General features: G+C 40.6%; 1 non-coding gene across 1 annotated transcript; it reads right to left on the bottom strand.

Moving 5' to 3' along the window:
- Positions 1–3601: 3601 nt before the first annotated feature.
- Positions 3602–3673, bottom strand: TRNAD-GUC (transfer RNA aspartic acid (anticodon GUC)). Its single transcript has one exon. It is a non-coding gene; the product is annotated as a tRNA-Asp (tRNA).
- Between the last annotated feature and the right edge of the window lie 17621 nt (positions 3674–21294).

Genomic DNA, 21294 nt, shown 5'->3' with positions numbered 1-21294 from the left:
AAGACTGGTGTGGTTGCAAATTTCTTAAGTACCCTTTCTTGCTATTCTTTTCATAAAACGTTGGTTTGAGAAAATAACAAAAATGCCCTTCATTCAAAAAAGAAAAAACAAACGGTTCAAAAAAAAAGATAAACATGTCCATCCAGAAAGTCAAGGATGATGTTGACTCTTCAAAGTCTACACAGTGAAACGAACCTTAATCATTTCGCCAATGGTGATCCGGCGAAACGATGGTGAGCCGACGATCCGATGGTCATCCGGCGAAACGAACCTGAGCCATAAAAAATGTTTGTTTGAATTTTTCATCATCATCTTCTTCTTCTTCCTTCTCCGTAAAACACTGTAAAACCTTCTCTCTCTCTTTAGAGAAGAAATCAAGGGAGGCAAAGAGTTCCCCCTGGAGAAGGCCATGAACATCAACCCTCTCATTCTCTCTTCCTTTCCTTTCTACTTTTATGCACATCCAGCAGACGATCCTACATTGCTCCATCAAACACCAACTGACCTGCACACTGATTGTAGCATCGTTCAACTTGATGAGTTGTGGAGCCTTATTCATAGTTTTTGCCCTTATAGGAGGGGGTTTGGGGGCTCCTCCCAGCGTGGGTAGCATCATTCAACTTGATGAGTTATGGAGCCTGATTTAGAGTTTTTTGGGGCCTTGTATAATTTTTTTTATTTTCTTTCCCTCTTTTAACTATCGAAAAGAGCAACAAAGTGTTTTTTTCTCACGGTTTTTCTATTTTTTTTCAACGATTTTTTCAATGACTCCCCTACAACGATTTTTAGTGTTGTCGGGTCTCCAACGAGTCCCACAACAATTTATAGTATTTCCTGGTCTTCCAACAACGATTTGTAGTATTGTCGGGCCTTCTTACAACGATTTATAGTGTTTTCGGGTCTCCAACAAGTCCCACAACGATTTATAGTATTATCTGATCTTTTAACAACGGTTTGTAGTATTTTCAGGCCTTCATACATCTATTTATAGTGTTTTCAGGTCTCCAATGAGCCCAACAACGATTTATAGTGTTATCCGATCTTCCAACAACGATTTGTAGTATTGACGGGCATTTCTACAATGATTTATAGTGTTTTCGGGTCTCTAATAAGCTCCACAACGATTTATAGTGTTATCTGGTCTTCCAACAATGATTTGTAGTGTCTTCCGCAAATCATTATAGCGATTTGTAGTGTTTTTGGGTTGCACAACACAAAATAATAGGAGTCTGGTTTTTAGTTAAAATGGAGAATGAAATGACTATAGAAATCGCTAAAAATTTACAAGAATAAACTAGACTCAATAACGAAGACACCACTTTTTACAGATTTGAAATATGACCTATGATTAGGGAGATATGGCTATGACAAGTTGGTCCTAATTCGAGTAGCGATTTACAACGATTTACTTACTGAATAACACTACAAATCGCTATAGTGATTTGTGAAAGACACTACAAATCACTTTATTGCTCTTTTTCGATAGTTAAAAGAGGGAAAAAAATAAAAAAATTATACAAGGCCCCCAAAAAATTTGGTCCGGGGGGCGCTTCCCCCCGAGCCCCTCCGCCAGGGGCGGCCCCCCCTGAACCCTCGCCCGTTGACCACGCAGCGGGACCCGCGCCAAAGGGGAACCCCCGAACCCCCCCTTTTGTAAGGAAAAAAAACTCTAAATCAGGCTCCACAACTCATCAAGTTGAATGATGCTACCCACGCTGGGAGGAGTCCCCAAACCTCCTCTTGTAAGGGCAAAAATTCTGAATCAGGCTCCATAACTCATCAAGTTGAACGATGCTACCCACGCTGGGATGAGCCCCCAAACCCCCCTTTTGTAAGGACAAAAACTCTGAATCAGGCTCCACAACGAATCAAGTTGAACGATGCTATCCACGCTAGGAGGAGCCCCCAAACCCTCCTCCTGTAAGGGCAAAAACTCTGAATCAAGTTCCACAACTCATCAAGTTGAATGATGCTACCCACGCTGCGAGGAGCCCTCAAACCTCCCTTCTGTAAGGGTAAAAACTCTGAATCAGGCTCCATAACTCATTTAGTTGAATGATGCTACCCACGCTGGGAGGAGCTTCCAAACCGTCTTCCTGTAAGGGTAAAAACTTTGAATCAGGCTCCACAACAGTCAATGTGTAGGTCAATCGGTGCTTGATGGAGCAATGTAGGATCTTTTGCTGGATGTACACAGAAACGAAAAAAGAAGGGAGAGAGTGAGTGAGAAGGTTGATGTTCATGGCCTCCTCCAGGAGAGATTTTTTTCTCAGATAATCCTGCAGTGCAGTCACTGGGTCTTAAATAATCATCTTCGGGGCACTTAAGTCTTTACAATCACTCATTTTCTAGAATCGTTATTTTTTTTGACACTAATGGAAGAAAGGGTACTTAAGTCTTTGCAATCGCATCAAACTCCAATGCTAATTAATGCTGACAAACATGGGGATACGAGACGCACAAGCTTAAATACGTGGTGCTTTTTGGGACCCCCGAGCATGAGATGCCCTGTTCGGGGGGGGGGACATATAACCTGCTTCGCTGTTTGAGTGCCGTGAACGTATTGCTCTCCTCCTTCGTCCCAACGGTGCAACGTTTTAACCTACCATCAACAAGGAAACCAGTTAGCTGCAGTGTTTCTCAACAGATACAGTGCAGAGCCCGCTCACAAACACAGTATCGTTGCGGGCAATTTCCGCTCGCTCTACGCCCATTACCTATCATCGAAGAAGTCTACCAAAAAATGATTTCTGCCTGTGAGACATGAAAATGATCCCATGATAATATTAAGACTGTATGTATGGATCTCTCTCCAGCCAGGAAAAAATCGCTATTGTGACCCAAAAGCATTCAGTGCACATTGCCGAAAAAAAAAACAGGTAAAGAACAACAAATAGGAAAAAATTATTTGCAGTTTCTAGACATCAGTTCACAAGGCTATGCTGGAATTCATAATGGATTTTTTTTTCTTTCCATCATAATTTATGACAGGCTTCAGTTGAATAGAGGCATCCTGAGAAAGATGGTGCTGGTATGAAAACTCTATCGACACACAAATGATAGGAACTCTGCTTCTGTTGACTTAATTTGAACCACTCACACCATTGGAATGAGATTGCTGTCTGCTCCCACCAGTGTTAATTTCCATCAATTGGAACCCCCAAAACTCCTACCATTGGTTCCGACTGGCTGTTGATAATGAAGATACAGTGCAATAGAAGCCACGATGATTAAGTCGTGCAATTATTAAATGAGAAGAATGAAAACACTTCCAATGATGTAGAACAAAAAATATTACAGTAAATGAAGTCCCAACTCTTTCGCCTTCATATATATATATATATATATATATATAGAGAGAGAGAGAGAGAGAGAGAGAGAGAGAGAGAGAGAGTTCACGCTAGTAGAGAGACGTTCCTCTTTTTTTTTTTATGTTGGGTTACCGGGGATAGGCAATCCAACCGGTTGACTACCGCCCATCTCGAAGAACCATGAGATGAGATGGGCGGTGGTGAGCAGCGGCACTACAGTCACTTACGTAAAAAGTGCTCCCCTTTAATTTTTTTTTTCTTGTTTTCGAGGGAAGCCACAAAAAAAATAGCGCCGTTGCCGGGGATTGAACCCGGGTCACCCGCGTGACAGGCGGGAATACTCACCACTATACTACAACGACTTGTTAATATATAAATTACATACAATATATATAATGTTAAATAGGATAAGCAAATAATAAATCACCTGTTTTTTTTTAAGAAATTTGTCCAAGTTTACTTGCTTCTATCTAACATAAATTTGTAACCAATTCTATTAACGATCAAGCCCCATAAAATTAAGAGATCATAAATTAAGGCTCCCCCAAATCCGGATCAACATCATGTGGTGCCCATGTATTAATATTCCTGTCCAATAAACAGGGGAGTGTGATCGATTCTCCACCTTAATGTAGTTGGTGACTGACATTCATTCCGTTGAGAGTTGATGGTAAAAAAAGCAGCCTATCCTCTGATATATGATACAGAGGAGTGGATCCTGGCTGTTCATCTGTTGTAGCTTGATGGCTAGGACCAGTCCACATCCAGGAAAGAATATAGACAAATCCTAGCCATTGGTTGGACGGCTATGATTGAATGTAGGATGCTCTCATCATACATCGGATCAAGGGATAAGTATTTGTCGATGGCTGGCCTCTATAACGACCAAAAGACACGTCCCATATCTGGCAAATATGCAGTTAATGATAAAAATTGACCAACTATAAAAATGGTACTTTGAAGAGTGTTGGCTGAGCCTGTAACCTAAAATAAAAGACTATCCTGGAGAGCAGAGGGAGAGTAATCGGAGAATTTTACACCACTTGAAAGATGTTTGTGGTCAACATGGCACATGTAGGCCTCTATAACGACCAAAAGACATGTGCCCGTGTTTAATAACTTGCTAAGTCAACTCACTGTCAGTGGGTAAAAAGTTCTATGACTTTTGATTCTCCGATCGGTGCTAACCTATGAGTTTGATTGGAGGACGCAGAAGACAGATCCATTGGTAGTGACAATGATGAGATGGAGAGGAAGAGGAAGAGGGTGGACACCTTGAAGGTAGAGAGGGCCAAGAAGAAACATCAACAAAAAGAGAAAGCCAAGTTTAAGATGGAGGAGTGAGAAGAAAAAATATTGCATCAAGCAAATAAAGAAGCCAATGCTAAGACAAAGCATGGGTGGTGAAGGGGCAGAGGAGGAACCTCATCAAATGAAGGAGGCCAAGGCTAAAGTAGAGGAGAGGGTGGAGAGAAGGATGATAGAATAAAGGTGAACACTACAAGAAAAATACTAATTAGCGACGGACATTTGCGACAAACAAAATCCATTGCAAATTGATGATGGATTAGCGAGAGAAATATATTCGTCACTAAAATATAGTTTGTTTGCGATTTTAGCGACAGAAAATATTCTGTCGTTAATCTGTCGCTACTTTGCAACAGATTAGCGATGGATTTTATTTCATTTCCATATCCATCGCAACTTAGCGACGAATCAACGACAAAACTATGTCATCACTAAGTCGTCGTCAAATAGCGACGACTTAACGACGAAATTTGGCCGTCGCGAATCCGTCGCTAATTTTCCCATAAGTCCCTAATTTTCCTCCTTTCTTTCTCTTTTCTGTTTCGTCTTCGCCGCGTTTTCCCAGCCTGCCTCCCGTCGCCCCCTGGCCCGCCTCCCGTTGCCCTCGGTCGCCCCCCGGCCCACCTCTGGTCAGCCCCCAGCCTGCCTCCTGTCGCCCCCGGCCCGCCTCCTATCGCCCCATGGCCCGCCTCTCGTCGCCCCCCGGGCCGCCTCCCATCGCCCCTGGCTCGCCTCCCGTCGCCCCCCTATCACCCGTCGGCCCGCCTCGTGTTGCCCCCAGCCCGCCTCCTGTCGCCCTTCAGCCCACCCCCCGTCATCCCATGGCCCGCCTCCTGTCGCCCTTCGGCCCACCCCCCGTCATCCCATGGCCCGCCTCCTGTCACCCCTCAGCCGGCCTTGTGTCGCCCCTTGGCTCGCCTCGTGTCGCACCCCAGCCCGCTTCCCGTCGCCCCCCGGCCCGACAACATCGTCGCCGACCATCCTACCTAACTCACTGTTACCCCCTTCCTCTCCGGCAGCCTTGCTGACCCCCTTTCACCATGCACCCGACCTAGGATGACACCCTTGTCCGGACATCCCCTTTCCTCCTCTTTTTCACTCGTATTCCGGACATCCCTGACGCCTTACCCCCATCTTCGGCGACCACGCACGTAACCCCTTGGTCCGCCTCCCTGTATTATACTGTATATTTTTGCTTCGCAGGTACGTTGTTGAGCTAATTGCCCGATGCTTAGTGCTAAGCATCACATGTGGCTAAAAATGCAATGCAAATAGAAATAAGAAAAAAATGCAAAGGCTTAAGCAATTCAAATCGAGTAAATACCCATAGTGATTAAGTGATGTAAGTGCATCACATGTTATTTAATTTATTGGATGCAACACTTTTCTGTTCACACATTCACTTAGTTGTGGATATCTAGGACTGCTTTGAAGGAGTTTGAAAATCATGCTGGGCATGATTTTAATATATGAGAATAGAAGTGTTCTTATTTTTGGAGTACAGATTCTATGCTCAGTATGGTGGTAGTTAGCGAAATATTAGAGTGTGTTTGCTGCAGGTACATGTTTGATATATGTTTTGATATGAATGATTTGAATGTATTGAAATGTTTGATGTGTATGTATTCATGCTTGCACGAAGTTATTTTCCATTTGATTATGCCTTCCATGTAAAATTGTATCATGAAAACATGCTTCAAATAAATGTATCATTTTATGAAATGTGATTTCATATTTCTAAATATCCTCGTGATGTGTATAAATATGATGTGATGGTGTTACACACGAAAATTTACGCATTCAAAAAATTGCTCACAAACAATCACCAAACAAGAATTAATAGATAAATTAGATATTTTTTTTCATCATAGGATTATTAAGATTCTCTTTTAACTGGTGATGATAATATCTATAATATTATAGGACAAAATGTCTGCAAACCGTGAATGGATGTACCGTAGGATAATTGATAATGAGGTGTCGCATGAATATATGAATGGTAAATGCATGAATATATGGATGGTGTTGACAGTTTTATTGAATTCGCAATGCCAAGTGCCAGTACAGTGGATCGCACCGGTCGGATCAGATGGCCCTGCACGATGTGTAAGAACAATCGATTTGCAGAACCTCATGGCGTTAGACATTACCTATACAGGAAGGGTTTTGTTAGTGGTTATCAGAATTAGACGCTTCATGCTGAAGAATTTTAGAATAATTTTGACGTATGGGTAAATGTGGTGCACGATAATCTATATATGAATTTGATATTTGATGCCGTAAGACCAGAAATGGGTTCTGCTATGAGATATAGTGATGCACCAACTGGGGTAAAGGAAGAAGCAAGAAACGATGCAGCTAGTACATTTTATAACTTACTTAGAGATGTTGATGAGCCACTGTGGAATGGTTGCAAGAGTCACACTATCTTGTCTGCAGTTCTTCAACTACTGAATTTGAAGTCAGAGTATAATTTGAGTCAATCATGTTTTGACCGTCTGTGATCTATTGTGAAGAGTATGCTGCTCAAATATGAGAAATTGCCAGAAAATCTCTACCGTGCGAAGGTTATGGTCAATGCTCTACATCACTATCTCACTCCCTCCTTAAGGCCACCTTCCCCTTACGTTGTTAATCCTAAAAGTTAACCCAACCTTTCAGCCACCTCTTTTTCTTAAGCTTGCCATCTACAAAATTCTATTTTCTAAAATTCCTTGCTACAAAGAATATAAATTCTCCCTTATTCTTACCTACGATAGCTCTTTTTCTAAATGCATTTTTCAAAACGTGTGCTACTTACCTCCTTAAAATCTCACCCTCTATCTTCACCTACTTAAATTGGATTTCATTCAATCACTAACCAAATCCACATTTAATTAATTGTTTTCAATAAATCAAAACAAAGAAGGAAAGGAATTTACTATTCCAATCATGCTAGCCAGTATGAAAGTCAAACAAGTGATGATGAATCATTCTCGAGCTAGTGAAATACATCTTGTAATACATACCTGTATTTGATCTGAATGATTTGAATGTATTGAAATGTATTGCAATGTTTGAATGTATTGCATGAACTTATTTTCGATTTGATTATGTATCTTCGATAGGTTTCAACTACTGAATTGAATATATTGTAACATGTTAGAATTATTTGAATGTATTATAATATTTGAATGTCTTGCATGAAGTTTTTTTCGATTTGATTATGTATCCATGAAGATATAGAGTTGTGTAACTGATTCAATTGTATTGCAAGTTAAGGATAAGTATTGCAATATTTGATATCTTATGTTTTAATGTAGGTCCATGAAGATATCTTATGTTTTAATGTATTGCAATATTTAATGTGAATGATTTAAATGTATTGAAATGTAATGTAATGTTTGAATGTATTGCATGACATTTTTTATTTGTTAGAATATGGTTCGTGGAGGTCACAGTCGTCGAGCACCCAGTGATAGCCAGTCTGAGCCTTCATCTTCACGGGCTACTTCGACATGTATATCATTTAAATAATTGTATACTTGATTAGTTTAAATGTGATTATGTGAATTTCTAACTCATTGTTTTGTAGGTGCTGTTTCGCCTACACATGACCCACCTATGCCGGATGCAGTGTCTTCTCAGTGTGACACACAACAAGTAATTCAAATAGTATATATCGATATTCGACCGTAAGTATTTTATTATCACTTGTCCAATACTTAACTTATAAAAAGTGTATATCGACAGTCGATTATTAATGTGTATCAATTCATGTGCAGTGTAAGGTTTGAACAACAAGAAGTAATACAAGAAATTACAAAGTCATTACTGCATCATCTTCCAGGACCGGTAGCACAATAGAAAGAGTACCCGAGAGAGGTGTTGGACAGATTAATGTCCTCATTCATGGTATGCAATCGTTTATCATAATAATAAGTGTTTTATATTTATGTGTGCTAACTTTCTGAAAGTATTTGTAGGTTTCTCATTGCTTCACAACTGCAAACAAGGAGAAAGATGCGAGGGTAGTGTGGTAGAAGGTGGCAGCCAATCGATTTGCCGACATGCTGCACAATATGAAGACTGCAGCAAAAAAAAAAATAGTTGGTGGGATAGATGATCCACTGCAGTAGAAGGGCCATGAGCTTTCTACTATCAGGAGAGATTATTGGGAGGGCATGTGCGACAAGTGGGCGAACAATGAATTTCAAAACCGCTTAGCAAAGGCTGCACAAAACCGAGCGAAGATGCCTGATGCCCATCTACACATAGATGGATCTAGGACTTTTGGGAGCCACCAGAAGAAAATGATAAGTCATCAATATATATATATATATATATATATATATATTGTCAAATTTGTAAGTATTTCAGCATACTTATCAATTGATTTTTTTATCATTTAACATTGCAAGAAGTAGAAAAAGGAGACATTGTGCCTTACAATGATGTGTTTGTTGAAACACATAAACGTAAAAGCACAAGAGATTTTGTATCAGAGAAGGCAAGAGCGACATCAGTATGTATTTATTGTATTAATAAACATTGTAATATACAAGTTACTTTGAATTACGTTATCATAAACATTGTAATTCTAAATTATTAATTCATATTCTAATCATTACTTTATAGGAATCATAAGAACAGCAAATGGTACAACGATATGACGATGACTCCACTCAGCATCCGCCTTTTGATCCTGCAGCATGGGTGACTGCAACTGGTGAACCCAAAAAGGGTTGTGTGTTCGGGTTTGGAAGTAACATGAACACCATACCAGTCGTTGCCTCCTGCAGCCATGACTCTCAGAGTTTTTCTGCCAGCATCAACTCCCAACGTCCAATTGACCCTGCTATGTCTTTGGATGGTGTATGTCAGCGTCTTGAGGATAAAATGCAATACTTTTTAAATGAAGTCATTCCCAACATTGTCCGTAATGAGTTGTGCAACTTTTTTCAGGACATGGGAACTTTGTCTGCATTCAACATGAGCTCCGATGCCCGTCAGGTATAAAGATTCATGTCATTTGTTTCATGTCGTTAGATTTCAAGCTAGTATATGCATGATTGAATACATATATGCATGATTGCCTCACTATGATTTTTTTTGACATCTTATAACACATATATGTATTCTTGATTCACTATACAATTTTTTTGAAACCCTTATAACACATATACGCATGATTGAATCACTATGAAAGGTTTTTTACAACCTTACAATATATATTTATGAATTCATCATTATAAATTTTCTTAGTGCCTTATAACACATATATGCATGATTTAATCACTATAAAAGTTTTTTGACAACCTTAGAACACATACAAGCATGCTTTCATCACTATGCCAACCTTAGAACACATATGAGCCTGATATTAGCATATATGAAAGTTTTTTAATGCCTTATAACACATATGAGCCTGATATTAACATATATGAAAGTTTTTTGATACTTTATAACACATATATGCATGATTGAATAACTATAAATTTTTTTGACTGCTTTAGAACATGACAGGCATGATTGAATCACATATAAAGTTTTTTGACTGCCTTAGAACACATATAAGCATGATTTCATCACTATAGAAGTTTTTTTACTGTATTACAATACATATATGCATAATTGTGATACATAACACATTTATTTGACAGCCTTATAAACTATATATGCATGCATGAATCACTGTGAAATTCTTTGACAAACTTAAAACACATATCTGCATGATTGAGTCACTATACATTTTTTTTCAGTCTTAGAACACATATTTGAATTCTGTTAATGTCCTTCAGTCATTTACTTTGTTGCATTAGATTATGTGCATTGCATATAATTTATTTCATTATATTTTGTTTATAAATACTAACATTTTTTTTCCATTGTAGGATGCTGGCAGTTCGCCGAACACAAAAATTGAGTTTGTTGCGGCATGCAAGGTTAAAACGAAACCATGCAGGTAAAACCAAAAAAACACATCGGGGTAGACCCCATGCACACCAGGACGCCTTCGCACAGTAGGAATTTTGTCAAGATACGAAGGGTAAAATCGGTAGAACAAAAGATTCTACGATCATAAAAAAATGAACTAGCCTAGGATCCATCATGGGCGATAAATGCAACACACCTCCCGAAAGCAAGACCGTGTTGGTGGCCCAATAGTCGAACAGGCAAACCAGATGAATGTACGGTGGGTGTACGTACAAAGCCCAAAGAATTCTCCACGCAAGTGGACCCAAACTTTATTCCGAGAACAGTCGTACTCATTAACTTGTCAGGGAGAATGTGACAGCTTGCGAACTGAGAAGGACGCTTTCTGATGGCCGCTCCAGGATACAATTGGTAGAACTCCGGTGAACAACCCGCCTTGCGGGATGAACAGACGACATCGAATATCTTCAGCGGTACCCAAAGTGGTCCTATTTTTACAGCCGAAAATGGAGAGGTGCCCGCCTCCAAGGTACACACCTGTGCCACATCATAAAAAGATACACCAGGTCGACGAGGAGCAGGTACTCGATGCCTAGCCTGTGGTGAAGGTTTAGGCATATGAGACTCACTGGAGAGGCAAACAATACGTTGAATTTTCGAACTATCTGAGCCACAACTGTGACAGAAAACTCTTGAACGAAAGTTGCGATTGAAACAAACATTACACCACCAACCCCCCGGCTTTGCCTGGCCCACATCGGTCAGTCGTCTAAGGTTACAGAAAGAAGGTTGCCACGCCGGCCTAACCAGATTCCACACCTCTAATACATCCTTGTTAGAGCACGACCGGAAAAAAGGAGCACTCAGCGACCCCCGAATCCCATTGTTTTCAAGAGCTTTCCTGCGAAGAGACTTGATGAACCACCAAACGTCACCTAAATCAAGCGCTCGTCGACGTAAGCCGCGGACCAGGAACCCATATAAGGATGTGAAGAATCCCTGAGACAACCTGAAAGGAACCCTAACCGGAGCCCTCCACTTTCGGAGCGACACCGCGAAGGCCCAAGCATTAATCCCATCCGCCAACTCCAGGAGAGCCTCTTTGTTGTGAGAAATAGAACAACTACAAGAGATACTCCAAAATCGATCGGACCCATGCGGCTTGCCTCTCATCCTCAGAGAGAGAGAGAGAGAGAGAGAGAGAGAGAGAGAGAGAGAGAGAGAGAGAGAGAGAGAGAGAGAGAGAGAGAGAGAGAGACTTACCGTCTCCTTCAACGAAGCCTTTGCGGGGAAGGCGTGGAAGGCTGATCTGAAGGCAAAAGACGCGATACTGTTTCTCTTGGATTGGAACGGGGAGTTCACCAGGGTTGTTGGGGTTATCTTGGATCTCAGCAACAAGCCAGTGAGGTTGGGGGTGCGGTCTAGGTGGTACACTCTTCGGCGGAAGACAACGTGGTGAAGGTCGAGAGGTGCTCGATTTCAAAGGGGGAAATAGGCGTGTCTGCTGTAAGGGTTTTGCAGAGAGAGAGAGAGAGAAAAGGAGAGAGAGAGAGAGATCAGTAAGGGGCTCCGTTGGCTGAGCTCTGCCACGATGAGGAGAGGCTCGTGCAGGCTCTGTAGCGGTGAACAGGGAAGGGGAATGAGAGAGAGAGGACCGAATTTGCCATATGAAAACTGTTATCTTTTAACAGAATCCATTGTAAGTGGTCTCCGAGCTCTCAAAACTCATTGCAGAAAATCGGGGGGGGGGGGGGGGGTTCATGTTCACAGAGAGAGAGAAAGAGAGTGATCAGAAGGGGCTTAGGGGTGAGCGATGCGGCTGGCTTGACCCTGATAAAATGAGGGTCAAGATCTGAGTTGATCACACGACCTTCAGTGGCTCAACCAGTGAACAAGGTTCCCTCCTCTACATATTTCTGTCTCATCACAAAGAGAAGTTTCAAGGCTCGATGGTGGCTATGTAAGGGAGGACGGGAAGATCTGACAAACAACGGCTCGGTGGTAGACTCATGGTAGTGAGAAGTTCGAGGGCTCGATGATGGCTAGAGAGGGACGCTGACGGTGGTGGCCGCAGATGACTGCCGCTGGGTGGCCGACGATGGTGATGGGGGTTTTCGAGAGAGAGAGAACGCTGCTGCAGGCACGCTCGAACGTGGTAGACTCGTGGTGGTGAGAAGCCCGAGGGCTCGATGATGGCTAGAGAGGGACGCTGATGGTGGTGGCCGCATATGGCTGCCGCTGGGAGGCCGACAATGGTGATGGGGGTTTTTGAGAGAGAGCGACGGTGGTGATGGGGTTTTTTGAGAGAGAGAGAGGGACACTGACGGTGGTGGTCGTAGATGGCTACCGCTGGGAGGTCGACGGTGGTGATGGGGGTTTTCGAGAGAGTGCGACGGTGATGATAGGGTTTTTTTGAACTCTCTCTCTTAGCTACTAAAGGTGTGTGTGTGTGTGTGTGAGAGAGAGAGAGAGAGAGAGAGAGAGAGAGAGAGAGAGAGAGAGAGAGAGAGAGAGAGAGAGAGAGAGAGACTAATGGGTACATGCTAAATGAGTTTTTTAGGTTTTTTCATTTTACTTTTAAATATGCTAAATGAAACATGCTAAATCAGTTTTTTAGGTGTTTTCATTTTACTTTTAAATTATGACAGATGTGATATCTACTTGATTTTACAGGGATCACCTCTTGAAGCGTTGGGTTTCCACATGGGTGGGTTTTTATAACGTTCAAAAATCAACGGTCCAAAATCTTTGTAAATTTTTTGAGGTTTGAAATATCATTTTTTTCATCAAAAACACATGATCCAGGTGTGAATTCTTCATAAATCAACCATGTCCAACACATTTATAGGACCAGAACTGTGAAAGAAACACCGAAAGAACAGAAAAACCTATTTAACATGTTTCATTTGGCATATTTTATTTAGTACGTACCCATTTATCCCTAAATAGAGTTGATACAAAAGCTATAAGAGAGAGTTAACTAGGAAACTAAACGTTAGCAAATAATATATATATATATATATATATATATATAGAGAGAGAGAGAGAGAGAGAGAGAGATACCTAAATAGAGTTGATATAAAAGCTATAGTAACAACATAAAGAGAAAGAGTTAACTAGGAAACTAAACGTTAGCAAACAGTATATATATATATATATATATATATAGAGAGAGAGAGAGAGAGAGAGAGAGAGAGAGAGAGAGAGAGAGAGAGAGAGAGAGACCTAAATAGAGTTGATATAAAAGCTATAGTAACAACATAAAGAGAGAGAGAGCGCTCTTGGTGAAAGTGCCATGTAACACTTAAAAAAATGTACTAATGCCCAAATAAATTTATAATTACATTATCAAAACATGTGACATACATGTCATTTGGGAAAAAGTAATAAAGACTCAAATCTTTTGCACTCACTACCCCTGTTTCTCCTTATATTATACACACACATATATATATATATAGGATGAAGTTGCTAAGGGTAACAAGGTTTTTTTAAATTTAGATAATTACAATTTTGGATATGATGAAAACAAAATCTAGTATAGAGTCAAACATGACCACCTTTAGGGATGGCAGTGGACCGGGGCGGGGCCGGGGGTAAGGTCTCCACCCCCGTCCCATCTCAAAATCCTACCCCTCATCCCCGCCTCCACTCCCCGCACGGATTTTGATTTAAACCTCCATCCCCATTTCATGTCCAAACGGGACAAGGTGGGGCTAGACCTCATTTTCCCTTGGTCCACTGCCATCTCTAAAGAAAGATCAGGGACCGGGCAGGGCGGGGCAAGGTGGGGATCAAAGATGGGGACGGGACGGGACAGGATGGGGTGGGGCGGGGGAAAGCGTAAGTCCATCCCGCATGGGTTTTGATTTTAACCTCCACCCCCGTATCATGTCTTCCACTACAACAAAGCAGCAGATTAGCGACGACCACATTCCGTCGCTAATCTGTCTTTAATCCGTCACTAACAGGCGTAGCGACGGATTAGCGACAACGAGGCGACGGTATGCTTACGTCGCGAATATTTCGACGCTAACTGGCGACAGATTTATTCCGTCGCCAGGTCCGTCGCTAATTGCGACGGACTAACGAGCGTTGTATTCCGTCGCCAATCCGCCGGTACTAAACGGCGACCACGGCTTGGCGACAGATTTACTTCCCTCGCTATGCCGTCGCTAGATTTATATGAATAGCGATGGATGGTTCCGTCGCTAATCCATCGCAAACACGAAAAAAAATTTAAAAAAATTTATTTGAAAATTAAATACCGAGAACAGTACAATTTATATTTCCTGTACAATTTATATTTCCTGTAAATAAAAAACAAACCACACAAAAAATTCCATATAACAAGAATCTAGAACAATTAATCGTTCCACCTTAAAATTAACAAGTTTAATTATCGGGCATCTTTGATCGATTTTGTGCAGCCTTCGCAGAGCGATTTCTAAATGCATCTCCCGCCCACTTATCGCACATTTCATCCCAGTAATCTCTCCTGATAGTAATAGGACCATGGCCCTTCCACAATAATGGATCATCTACTACGCCAGATGCTTTTTTTGCTGCAGTCTTCATAATGTGCAACATGTCTGCAAATCGATTGGCAGCCACCTTCTGCCACACCTTCCTTGCATCATTTTCTTCCATCGTAGTTGCGAAGCGATTCAAAGCCTACAAATATTTTCAGAAAGTTAGTAGACATTACTTAAATAAATTAAATATGAAACACATTAACTATGAGGAACAACTGTATACCATGAATGAGGACCAGAATCTGTCTAACACCTCCTTTGGGTACTCTTTCCATTGAGCAACCGGTCCTGGTAGATGTTGAAGAAGTGAATTCCTAATCTCCCGTACTACTTCTTGTGGCTCAAACCTCATGCTGGACATGAATTGTTACACAGTAAATATCAATATAAAATATTTATAAGATATGCAATAATTGAAAATAAAATACTTACGGTCGATTATCGATATACACTATTCGAATGAGTCTTCTTGTGCCAGCCTGAGAAGACCCTGTTTCCTGTGTTGACTCTTGACTTGTGTGATCAACTAGTGTAGGTGGGTCGTGTACAAGCGCAACATCATCTGTAAAAAAATACGTTAGAAATTCTCAGAATGCACATTTGAACTAATCAAGCATCCAATTAGTTATATGATATACCTATCAAAGGAGCCCGTGAAGATGAAGGCTGAGCCTGGCTACTACTGGATGAGCGACCACTATAACCTCCACGAACCATATTCTAACAAATAACATATGTCATACAATACATTCAAATAATTCACATCAAGTATTACAATGCATTCAAGTCATTCACATCAAGCATTGAAATGCATTCAAATCATTCGCATCAAGTATTACAATGCATTCAAATAATTCAAATCATTCAAATCATTCACATCAAGTATTGCAATAATTCAAATCATTCGTTGCATAAATTATAATACATTCAAATAATTGAAATAATTCACATCAAGTATTGCAATGCATTCAAATCATTCATATCAAGTATTACAATACATTCAAATAATTCAAATCATTCACATCAAGTATTACAATGCATTCAAATCATTCGTATCAAGTATCACAATACATTCAAATAAAATTTTTAATCATTCACATCAAGTGTTGCAATACAACTCATGCATTTGCATCAAGTATTACAATACATTCAAATAATTCAAATCATTCACATCAAGTATTGCAATGCATTTGAATCATTCGTATCAAGTATTACAATACATTTAAATAAAATTTTTAATCATTCACACCAAGTATTGCAATGCATTCGAATCATTCGTATCAAGTATTACAATACATTCAAATAAAATGTTTAATCATTCACACCAAGTATTGCAATGCATTCGAATCATTCGTATCAAGTATTACAATACATTCAAATAAAATTTTTAATCATTCAACCAAGTATAGCAATACAACTCACATCAAGTACTGCAATGCATTTTAATAGAGATTTGTAGTATAAGATTTTGCTCATTAGCTTGAGAATTCTTCCTCGTCACTAGTTTGACTTTCTTCTTCTTCTTCTTCTTCTTCTTCATTGTTTGCCCATCCACTTGGTACATCATTTGGATCACATTCCTCTATGAATGTTTCATCGGCCAATGGAGATATGACATGCATATCATGCGCAACATCGTGACCATAAGCGAAGTCATAGACATCATCTGATTGATAATAATCGCTGTCTTCAGCTAACTCATCTTTCTGTAACTGATCATACTCGGGGTATAGTTTGGACTTCACCTTGCAAACTGCCCACCATTCATTTCTATCTGACTTTTTTATACTCGAATATAAAGTATAATAAACTTGTTGAGCTTGCGAGGCTAATATGAATGGTTCATATGTTCCAAACCTGGATTTATGATTCACCTCCACAATGCCTGAAGCTTTGTCGAGTCTTGTTGCAGTTGGATCAAACCAATGACACTTGAATATCGTAACCTTGTTATTCATGCCTAAGTAAGTCAACTCCATTATTTCCTCTATAACACCGTAGTAATCATGTTCATTTTCACCGTAGCTGCTACCCTTGACACACACGCCACTATTTGTCGTTGATTTGTTTATATCGTAGTCTTTTGTATGGAATCAATAGCCATTTACGATATACCCGTTGTAGCATTGCACAACTTTGGTCAGACCATTTTCTAAATCACATATTCCTGAATCTTTAACATCACCATGGCGAACCTACGCACAGACATAAACAATGATTGTGATCACGATCAATTAAGTAACTTAGTATTGTTTATAAGTACAAAATTTACGTTAGCTTTCTTACCAACTGTTTCAACCACTCCACAAACTTATTGTACTTCTGCATCAGTGAGATGTGAAACTTCGCTTTGCAACTCCAGATCAAATCGTCTGCAAACCACAAATACTTATATTACCGAGCCATGTATCCACATATAGAACATAAAAGGATTTATAATTGAGTTGCATATACATATACTTACTCGATGTATGGGTCGATCGCTGAGCAATTAAAAAGAATATAGATGTGTGCTGCATCTTGCTCTCGATCTGTCAATAGCCTTGATCGGCAACTACCAAATGCATGCCCAAGTGGTTGAAATATCGACAGCTTGTCAGCTATAGTTACTTGTTCTCCATTATCGTTACGGGGCGAGCATGTGTAACGTGTTGGAATATGAGGTTCGAAGTACATAGATGAGAAATTTGAAATCTCTTCTAAAGTGTACGCCTCACAAATAGAGCCTTCTACTCTTGCTTTATTACGAACCTTTTGTTTTAGGTCGAACATGCATCTGACAAGAATATACATTTCAAATTTTAAATATCTGTCATTAAAGAGACAAATATAAAAAAACATATACCTTTCAAATGGGTACATCCATCGATATTGCACAGGGCCACCAACCCTTAGTTCATATGGCAGATGTATGATCAAATGTTCTATAACATCGAAAAATGTTGGCGGAAATATCTTTTCTAGCAGACAAACAGTGGTCATGACAGAGTCCTCGAGATTCTTTACATCTGATACAACAACCTCCGATGCGCACAATGTTCTGAAAAATCCGCTCAACTCAGACAATACCCCCCATATAGGTTTGTCTAACATATCATGGAATGCTAGGGGTATCAATCGTTGCATAAAGATATGACAATCATGGCTCTTCAACCCATATAACTGTCCATCGTCAATTTTCACAGCCCGAGCAATGTTAGAGACATATCCATCTGGAAATCTCAGTTGTCTCAACCATTGACATACATGTTTTATTTGATCAGGTCCGAGCACGTACTTTGCCTTTGGTTTCAGTACTTTGCCATTATACTCTTTGAGTTCCAATTCTGGTCTTTTACATATTAATTTTAAATTCATACGGGCCTTCGAATTATCCTTCGTTTTTCCTTTAATTATTCATTACTGTATTGAACACATTATCAAACACATTTTTCTCTACATGCATCACATCCAAATTATGTCGTATCAATAGGGTCGGCCAATACGGTAGTTCCCAAAAAATAGATTTCTTCGTCCAATTGTGATCCTTCCCAAATCCACGGAAGGGTGTAGGACTGCGGGCATCTGTTAATACATCTGGAAAGTATCGCAATCTTCTTAGAATCTCTATACCGGACAATCTTGAGGATGGACCTTCCGTTTCAGTTGTGCCTGCTTTAAACACATTCTTTTATCGTCAGAACGGATGATCGCTGGGTAGAAATCGACGATGGCACTCAAACCAGCAAGGCTTCCTTCCATGCCTCAATCTAAAAGCTTTGGAATCCTCCATGCAGTACGGACAAACCAACCTCCCATGTGTGCTCCAACCAGATAACATACCATATGCAGGGAAGTCACTGATTGTCCATAGAACAACGACCTTCATGTTGAAATTTTGTTTTTTGTGGGCATCATACGTGGTAACACCGTCATCCCACAGTACTTTTAGTTCATCCATTAATGGCCTTAGATATACATCAAGATTTTGGCCAGGTGAAGTCGGACCAGGGATCAATAGAGACAAGAAAAGATTTGGACGTTTCATACACAAGCTTGGTGGAAGGTTGTATGAAGTTACAAATACGGGCCAGCATGAGTATGGAGTTGATCTACCCCCAAATGGATTAAATCCATCTGTACATAGACCGAGTCTAACATTTTGCACTTCCATTGCGAAGTTCTGATGAGTACGATCAAAGTGCTTCCAAGCTTCAACGTCAACAGGATGTGTGATCTTGTTTTCATCGTGTCGAACTTTATTTGCATGTCATCTCATGTGTTAAGTTGTCCTTGAAGACATATACAATCGCTGCAATCTAGGAGTGATAGAAAAGTAGCGGAGCGACTTGTATGAAACTTCCTTTGATCTCGTGCTACCATTGCCTCTTGTCTTTGGCTTGAACCGAGGATGCCCACATGACGGGCATGATATGTTGTTTTCCTGCTCTTTGAAATACAACATGCAGTGATTTGGATAAGCATCAATCTTTTTGTAAACCATACCTAGAGCGTTGACCATAACTTTCGCACGATAGAAATTTTGTGGCAATTTCTCATCTTTGGGCAACATACTCTTCACAATCATGCACAAACGGTCAAAACATGATTGACTCAAATTATACTCGGACTTCAAATTCATTAGTTGAAGAACTGCAGACAAGATAGTGTGAATCTCACAACCGTTCCAAAGTGGCTCATCAGCATCTCTAAGTAAATCATAAAATCTACTAGCTGCATCGTTTGGTGATTCTTCATCTACGGTAGTTCTTACATCACTAGAACTCATAGCAGAACCCAGTTCTGTTCCTGCGACATCAAATATCAAATTCGTATATGGATTATCGTGCACCACATTCACCCGTGCATCAAAATCGTTTCTAAATTCTTCTCCATGAAACGTCCAGTTCTGATAATCACTCACAAAACCCTTCCTGTATAGGTGATGTCTAACGCCATGAGGTTCTACAAATCGATTATTCTTACAAATCTTGCAGGGACACCTAATCCGACCTGTGGGATCTACTGTACTGATACTTGCCGTTGCAAATTCAATAAAACTGTCAACACCATCCATATATTCATGCGATAACTCATTGTCCACTATCCTACGATACATCCATTTACGGTTTGCAGTCATTTTGTCGTATGATGTTACAAATAGTATCCTAACCAGTTAAAAGAGAACCATCAGAATGCTATGATGAAAAAAATATCAAATTTATCATGCAATATATGATGTCATACAATCACAAGAATTATGATGCATGCATTGATAACTTAATATTTTCATGTGCAAACTATTCATGACATGATACATTCATTTGAAGCATGCTTTCAGTATACAATTTCACATGGAAGACATAATCAAATTGAAAGTAACTACATGCAAGCATGAATACAATCACATCAAGCATTGCAATACATCAAAATAATTCATATCAAACAAATGTCAAACATGTACCTGCAGCAAACACACTTCAATATCCCACTAACTACTACCATGCCTAGCATGAACCGCACTCCAAAAATAAGAACACTTCCATATTCATACATTAAAATCATGCTCAGCATGATCTCTGAACTCCAACAAAGCAGTCCTAGATATCAACAACTAAGTGAGTGTGTGAACAATAAAGTGTTACATTCAATAAATTAAATAACATGTGATGTGCTTGCATCACTTACTCACCACGGGTATTTACCCGATTTGCATTGTTTTTGTCACTTACTTACCACGGGTGGCGGGGCACAAGCAAGTTTCGTTGAAAAATCTGCAAAAAACACTGTGTTAAAATGAAGTCACCACCTGCCGAAAAAAAAAACAAGAGGCAAATGCAGTTTCACAGAACGCAGGGGGCGACCCCTTTGCCGAAAACGCAGGGGGGCGACCCCCTGCCGGAAATGCAGGGGGGGCAACCCCCTGCCTGCCGGAAATGCAGTGGGGGCAACCCCCTGTCTGCTGAAAATGCAGGGGGGGCGACCCCCTGCGACGTGCTGCCGGAAACGCAAGGGGGCAATGCGACCCCCTGCTGCCGGAAATGCAGGGGGTCGACCCCCTGCCGGAAACGCAGAGGGAGCTACCCCTGCGCCCTGCTGCCGGAAACGCAAGGGGTCGACCCCCTATCGAAAATGCAGGGGGGCGACCCCCTGCTGCCAGAAACGCAGGGGGGTCGACCCCTTGCTGTCGTAAACGCAGGGGGGTCGACCCCCTGCTGCCGAAAATGCAGGGGGGTCGACCCCCT

This window comes from Nuphar pumila, chromosome 2 (genome assembly GCF_984573655.1).
Source record: "Nuphar pumila chromosome 2, dmNupPumi1.hap1.1, whole genome shotgun sequence".
Classification (NCBI taxonomy): Eukaryota; Viridiplantae; Streptophyta; class Magnoliopsida; order Nymphaeales; family Nymphaeaceae; genus Nuphar; species Nuphar pumila.
Note: the sequence above shows the minus strand (reverse complement) of the source record. Positions and strands in the feature narration are given on the sequence as shown.